Source organism: Anser cygnoides, chromosome Z (genome assembly GCF_040182565.1).
Source record: "Anser cygnoides isolate HZ-2024a breed goose chromosome Z, Taihu_goose_T2T_genome, whole genome shotgun sequence".
Classification (NCBI taxonomy): domain Eukaryota; kingdom Metazoa; phylum Chordata; class Aves; order Anseriformes; family Anatidae; genus Anser; species Anser cygnoides.
In genome coordinates, this window is record NC_089912.1 from 33,574,618 (window position 1) to 33,582,628 (window position 8,011).

The following is an 8,011-nucleotide window of genomic DNA, read 5'->3' on the forward strand; positions in this document are numbered from 1 at the left end:
GCACAGAGTGCCCCAGATAAGGGGATGATGAACAGAGCTACCTCTTCGTGTTCTTCTGTTATGCCCTCAATCCCACTCTGAGCCACTTTTTCTCTGTTAAAAGGTAAAACTATGCACCACTTTTCCCATTGTGAATGGCTGTTGCATTTTAACAAAACACCTCCAGCCTTCTCCTCATTAAGTTGAATGTGGCATTCTTCTGAACATCAGTCCAAGTTCACTCCAGAGATGTCTGCCTGTCCTAGTCAGATGAAGGAGTAAGAGCACTGTTCAGTTTGCAGAAGGGTGGCAGGAAGTAGAGATGTATTTGGGCACTGCTTACTCATGCTAAGTAACTCTGCACCTTGCAACAGGAGAAGCTCTATGGAACTCTGAGGAACTGCTGGTGAATTGAGACATTGTGTACTGTGAGCAGAGGTGGCTGACTGTGTCCCTCAAATTTTGAGTGTTTTGGTGCTTAAGACTTAATATAAATGCAAACTATTATCACTGTTTTGCTGCTGTTGCAGACATCTTCGCTTGGCAACAGCAGTTATTTCTAACTAGTTAACATGTTTGAAGGTCCCTTAAGGTGCAATGCAGCACTGTTGTAAGTGAACTCTATATATCTATATATTTGAAACTAACCAACACAACTTAAGAATTAAATTTCTTGTCCAGAAATCATTGCTATAGTGGAATAGAGTTGTGGTAAAAGCAGTTCAGGCTTTAGAAAAGGTCACATAAAATGTTCTTCAATGCTGCATGATAGGTAGACAATACCATCTTACAATACCCAGTTCTCGAGTGGGTACTTTAGAAGCTTACATTGCCTGGCTTATTCTACATCACGAAAAAAAAAAAAAAAGGAGATCCCGTCATTTTATTCTGGAAAGCATTCTTCCCATCTCTTTGACTGTCATATGTATTTAACTGTAGTGCCCTCAAGGACAATGTGGTGGATCAGCATGCTAAGGGCTACGGTCTACAGCCTGTAGTTTTTCATTTCACATTGCTTAAGAATGGTCCTCTTTGTTTCCATTTTGAGCCACGGCTGAATTCTTACATGTTGTCTGATCTTCAGGCTCAAATACCCAAGAGAATAGGCAGCTGTGAATCAACCCTCTGTGTGCTTTCTAGCAGGTAGTATAGCACAGAAGGCAGTATACTTCTCATTTCTTTAAATTGATAGGGATTTGAAGGAAAAGACTTTAATAAAACAGTCACATGAATGATTATTTTCTTCCTGCTGATGATTCTGAACTGCATGCAGAAATATAAGAACCTTTTAACAGAGCCCTATGGGTTTAAAACCAGTCCTTTAGATTTATAATTAAAGCTCATTGTCTTTATGCTATCCTACACCTTACGAGAAGGATCACCTTTCTAATTACATGGTACCAGGATGTCTGTCACATGCTTTCACTTAGTATTAAGGTACACAGTTGTGTTATTTTTTCTTCTCCTTTTCCTTCTTCAGTAGATCCTACATTATGTTTTGGAAATTTGACATCATGATATTATTTTTTTTCAGGCCAGATGTTTTGTCCTGCTATGTTAAGTCATCTTGACATACTGCCATGAAATGGAAACAACTGCTAGTTTTAACATTGCTCCATATCTTTATTAAAAGGTACGTCTCATGCATCTTAATTCCCCATATACATGCTATCTTCCTCTCTCCCCCCTCTCTCCCATTATAGTTCTTTCTTTTCCTCTGTAAAGAAGAAGGCATATTAAAATTTCCTTGCTGTTCTGCCTGACCGGTTAATAAGGTTCTAGATAGCATAATGAATATGCAGTGCTATTGATCCTGTGTATGTGTGTGTGCGTGTGTGTGTCTGTGTGTGCATGTCTTTAATCACAGCTGGAATGCAAAATCAGGCTCCACCTTTCAACTCTATCTCCATCATGCTGAGAGAGTGAGAGAGAGCGAGACTGAGACTGCTAGACAGCTCGAAAGAGATTGCAGCTCAGATGTCCTGGAAAACAGCAAATCCCTCAGACCTGGCAGATTCCGTTACCATGAGAACTGCAGATATTTCCATTGTGATGGCTTGCTCTAGCAGCCATCTGTTACACCCATTTGATTAGGAAGTACAGTTCAGCTTGTATGGGATTTTCGCTGCACCTTATCCCATGGCAGTGTACAGAAACTCTCTCTCTTTTTATATGCTAAATTCAATGTTTTTAAAGTGCTGTAATTTACTGAGGCTGAAGGCATTTAACGAAATGCTAGGAGGAGGTCACTGAGGGACAGTATCTCTGAGAAGAAAGAAGCACATGAGATACATGAAGGGGATTAGTGTCCAGTATATAAATAAGATCAACCCAGAAATTAACTGTATTTAGCAATTCCTCATCCTTGCCAGGGAGAGGAGCTTGATATACAGACCTTGTGAAGCCATGATCTAATTAATAATTGCCTCCTGCTATGTAATCCCACTCCATATATATTTATTGCATACATGCAATAGATGCATGCAGCAAATATATTTCAGGTCCTCTCGAAAAAGGGGATGGTGATGACTCTCCCCAGATGCTTAATGTGGTGCAGTGACTGCATTGTATAATGATTAGATTAGCTCTAAAAATTTAATGGTGCTATTTGACTTTTCCTAGACACAGAACAACCTTAAACTTTCTTGAAGGTTTGCTGTAATTTACTGATTAAACCAATTGTTTGGACTAGTTGCGTCCCTTGGTGTAAATTTGTGGTGAAGGAAACGGTAATGGTACATCAAACGGGTATAAAAACAAAGGAGTCCCCTTCAATTAAAACTCTCCAGACATTCTTCCTAAGTGGCTGGCATTCCAGATTCAGAGTAATGTTATGCGTGGGGTAGTTGCCTGGAGTATCTTAAAATGACTGAAGGTCTTGTAAACTCAGTGAAGCTAATTAAATGCTCACACACTGAAATGAATTTCTGATTGCTGCTCAGGAGGCATTGAGGTCAGCTCCTCTTTTCATTGCCCACACTTTATGGCCAATGCCAGATACTAAATAAATCAGATCCTCAGAATCAGGGGCTCTGTGTTTTTTGTTCTTCTTATATATTCTCCCACCCGGCTGAACATAATTCCTTATCCATCTTCATCTCGGCATGAAAAGTTTTCTCTTCTATTGTTTTTCCTCACATAGCACCAGATTACCATGGAGAAGACTATGATATCATAAGAAATGAATGAGCATGTTTCTCACCATGGGTGAAATATACATTCCAGACCTAATAAAGTCAGAAATCATGTAATGGGCCTGGTAAAATGAGCTGCTTAGTTCGTGTAAATATAAATGGTTCTTTAGTGCTCTACTTCAACTAAGCAAGTTCTTAAGCACTTTGCTGAGTATGGAGAGGTATAAGAACTTGTTTAAGAGCTTTTTTTTTTTTTTTCTTTTTTTTTTTCTTTTTTTTTTTTTTCTGAATAGGGATGGTTTTTAAAGTGGTTTGCTGAGTCAGGGCCTCAAAATATAAAAATGGAAAGTCAAATTTCCATTCCATCTTATAATAAAAGATTTTGTTGTTGTTGTTGATCATCTTTACAGCAAAGGAGAACTTTCACTTCCCGCAGCTTTCCATCTTGCATAATCCTGGAGGCTGAACCACAGAGAAGAGAGTCCTTTTTTCTCTCTCTCTCTCTTTTTTCTTTTTTTTTTTTTCCAGACAGGGCACTTGTTTTATGAATGTGGTATCTGCCTTTGACAGGCAGCAGATGTATGGAAGCCCTGAAATCTGAAACAATAAATACCATTCAGAGTCTCACCACTGAACCTTCTTATAGTACTGCCTTTGTTAAATGAAACATTTACAGGAATACCATCCCCCCCCTTCCCACCCACCTTCAAGGCTAGGATCTGAACCATGTTTTTAAAGTAAAGGTTAAGTACCTGAGGCATGAACAGTTGACATACAAAAGAAACTAAAGTAAATTTATCATTCGTTTGCCAGCTACGAGGTGTGTCGAGGGCTTTTTCTTTCTCTTTGTAACGCATGAGAAAACAAACCTGGGAAGTGTATGCAAGGAATATTTCTTTTCTACACTGGAATGTTAACATTTGCACCTTCTGACTTAATACTGTATATTTCTTTAGAGTCATCAATCTCATGAGAGTCATCTTGCCATCTGTACCAGCATTGCTCCAGGCTTCCATATGAAAGTCCAATCTGGCGGTATAAATACTGGATAATGAAGAGTAGGTGCTAAAGTTTCTGACTGGAAGAAGAGTCTGTGTCTATGAAGGATCTAAATTTATATATTAAACAAACAAACAGAATCTATGTTAACGTGGAAGTTCAACCAGAAATAACATGAATGTTCATCCTCACGCCCTCTCTCACTCTCCATGTCCGTTTCTAAATTTTTTTCTTCAGCTTCTCTATTTAATAGAGTTCACCCAAGATCCAGGAGAAAAATGTTCTCTGTCCCTCCTGTTATACTCTGGAGATAACAAATAGGGGCAAGATGTTGACTTGCTGTAGTGCAGGGTTCTTTTTTCCCTCCCTCTCCTTTTGCTCCCGGAAAGCTATAACTACATAGATTAGCAAAAATTCTGCAAGAATGGATGTAAAACAGATTTATCTCAGTGTCAGCTTTATCTGATCCATTCGGTCTTGCAGAGTTTGGATGGTTTCCTTTGTTACAATAACCAGCTTTCAAACATCTATATCCTTAGGGTATTAAATGTCAGCCTCTAGTGTACCGTTCAAGGATAAAAGATTGACAATACTGAAGTACCTTTTTTTTTCTTCTTCTTCTTCTTTTTTTTTTTCTTCTTCTCCAGCGTTGGCAGAGTCTTTACTCTGCACACCACTGCTGACCCCAGATATGACCCACAGGAACTACTGGCGAAAGGAGCAAAAAGGTATTTCAGCTTATAGGCATTAGAAACTCTCTTCATTAATAGCCTTTTTGCAGACTTTTCAGATAGATTTCCTGTCATTGTGATGAGGATATATTTGTAACTGTGTCCCTTAAGTAAACGGCCAGTGGATAATTAATTGAACTAACTAGGACTTTCCGTACTGTATTTCCTATATATATTTTTTTCTTTTAGGGGAAAAGAATTATCTTCCTGATGGTCTTGTGTCCTCTGTGCTGGATCTGCAGTTGTTTTCCGCCTGTAAACTCGCCTCTTGTTGGTCAAGCTTTTCGGCATTTATTCAAATAAAATTCTTAGGCACTCAGTTGAGATTGGTAATTTTTTTTGTTTTGCTTGGCATAAGAACTGAAGAAAACGTGCCCAGATCAGGGACCAGCCAACATCCTCTTTAATTGCAGCCAGCAGAAATGATGTGCTTTGGATACAGCTAACAAATACTGGAGGCCTGAAGGATACCATTTGTTTTTCCTTCTCCTACTGACCTAGCCACTGGGACCGCTTCACTCCCCTGCTCTGTGCAAGCAGGTAGGAACTCTGAGCTTCTCTTTACTCAGCTCAGGAAGATGCAACGTCCTTTTCTATCTGAAGCTGCTGAATCTGCCAAATACCAGGTTCGCCACATTACTAACACACTCTTGAGCCTGATCCTGCTAGAAGAAGCATTTCAGAAGACAATATTTGGGCCACATCAGGACTACAGTGTTGGCAATGAATAAGGTAGAGAAAAAAATGGTGTTTTTGTATCCTGATGTGTATCCTCTGTCCAATACCAATAGGCATATTACCGATAACATGGCCATAATTCTGGTTATAGTACAGTTCTCCTTGGCACTCCCATTGTTCATACTCCAGTCTCCCAAATAAGTGAGGTTGAATTAGGCTTATTACTATTTTTCACTCTTAGATTACTGGTGTTTTACTCTTAGTGTACTGGACTCCAGCCTCTTTAATTAAAAGCTTGTGAACATGTATCCCATAAATAATTTCTCACCTTCACAGCTGGTTTTTTTTTTTTTGTATTTTTTTTTTCTTTTAAAGCAGAGCTAGTTGATGTTTTTGAGAAAACTCTTTTTCTCTTTTCCTACTGTTACCAGTCTCTTCACTTTTTCAGTTCTGGAAACACTACCGTGACTTATTCATTTTGCAATCATTGAGACATTTCTTAAAACGTATAGAAACAGTTTCTCAGTGAACATGTACAATTTTTCTTCTCTCATTAAAGAGCATAAATTTTTATTCCAGTTACCCATCAAATAGTATTGATAATTACTTTTGTTAACTAACTCTCAAATAACTTAATAAAAGTGTGAAATAACAAAAAAAAATATCTCATTTTAACATTATGAATTCATGTGTGAAAGAAATGCTTTTTCAAGAGTAGCAATGACTGTTGGCCATAATTTTCTCATCAAAGTAGTATCCATGAAACAGCTAAGGGAGGAATATTGAGTTGCTGGCTGAATTCTTCTGAGATTTTGTTCTGACAATTATTTGCATGTATATTTAAATTTCTTTGTCTCTGTATGGAGTTGAGTGTGTCCACACATCATTTGCTTTGAGGAATATATGTGCTTTACTTCATCTTCCATTACTTTCTGTCAGAAAGGATATGCCAAAACAAAGGGCTCATTTCAGGCAGCTTGGTCTGATAGATGTTTTTGTTTGTCCTCACACTGATGGACATAAAGCATGGACAACATGATCCTTGTCTCTCTTATGGCATTGTAAATCAGGATGAGCTTTGCTGAAATCAGTGGAGTTAATCCACTCTTTAAAACAGACTTAGGAGAATCAAGAATGCTTCTTTCTGTTTGGCACTTACAGTCTCCTCTAGACCAAGCCAACAAAATTTTAAAAAGCACCAAACAAAAAATGTCTTGTAGATGTCTAAATAGCTGCCTATGAATTTCAGTTGTGGAAAATTTTGATCCAGTGTAATAACTGCTCTAGTCAAGATCTTTAAACATGAAGTGTCCTTACTTACACGGCAGCATGACAACATGGAACATTCCTCCTTGCCTCCCATCCATCCCAGCTGTTGCCCTGTTACTTTGCAGTTTGTAGATCTGTAGATGTAGCTGGTGCAGCCCAAGAGTGCAGTCCCATACATGTATACAAATTCCTGATTTGCCAGTGACTATTATTTTAAACATTTCCTCCAAAGCAAACACAGAAGGGGCTTTAGTATGTAATGTGTGTTTAAGCCTGTCTCTCCCTTTAAGTCTTGAGATCAATTATTTATAGGAAGCAGACATCTAGGCAATCTTACCCTTTTCTTCTGCGCATTGAAGGCAGTGAAGGTTGCAATATTAATTGCTGCATCAGCCACTTTAAGATTTAATGTTTTTCCCCATTCTATAGGCAATGTATCTCTTGCATGATTTCCCACATAGTCTTCACTTTCACAGTCATCTGAATGATAAGCAACAATAATGTCTTTGGAAGTGATCCATAAATCATATTCAAATCCACGCATCCAAATGATCCTATTTTTAATCTCTAAACTACTGTAGTGTGCACTTGCTAGTGCAGTTCTATTGGAAGCATTATGTTCCCCACCTACGTATTTCCTTCAAATCAGTGCTACTGCACCCCAAATAAATAAATAAATCCAACCTGAAGCTTGACTAATAACACACAGAAAAGCTATGGGCAATGAAGAGCTCCCCAAATGATATAAGCTACTTATATGCACTGGAGAAAACACAATGTTTTATCAGGAAGAGCTCCCCAAATGACATAAAGTATTTATATGCACTGGAGAAAACACAATATTTTATGAGGATCTATGGAAGGAAGATGAATGGTTTGGGGTTTAGGTCACAGAAAGTATCTGAATTGTCTTTACTGCTTTCTGTCAGAGTTTCTGAATGACCTTGGGCATGTTGCCCTCAGATAAAATATGCTTGTGATTATATGGCTGAGATATAAATATGTGTTAATTAAGGAACCCAGATTATCAATGTGAATATGCCACCTCTATGTCCACTTCATTCCCTGTTTAAAACTGAAAATGGCAGACAAGTCAAAAAATTCTAAACATAGGAAACTGTTGACAGTGTTTGGATACAACCTAGGGTTTAACAGCATGTAGTAACCACTCTAGACTGGGTCAGAGAGAGTTGGTTTATCTATTCTGACATCTTGCTTCTA

General features: G+C 38.2%; 1 long non-coding RNA gene across 2 annotated transcripts; it reads left to right on the forward strand.

The window, feature by feature from the left end:
• Positions 1 to 1,510: 1,510 nt before the first annotated feature.
• Positions 1,511 to 5,677, forward strand: LOC106040430 (uncharacterized). Of its 2 annotated transcripts, none has more exons than XR_007159237.2 (4): positions 1,511 to 1,612; positions 4,070 to 4,171; positions 4,760 to 4,840; positions 5,033 to 5,677. It is a non-coding gene; the product is annotated as an uncharacterized lncRNA (long non-coding RNA). The 2 variants fall into 2 exon arrangements; XR_010827829.1 differs by having other exon boundaries at positions 4,769 to 4,840.
• The last annotated feature ends 2,334 nt before the right edge of the window (positions 5,678 to 8,011 follow it).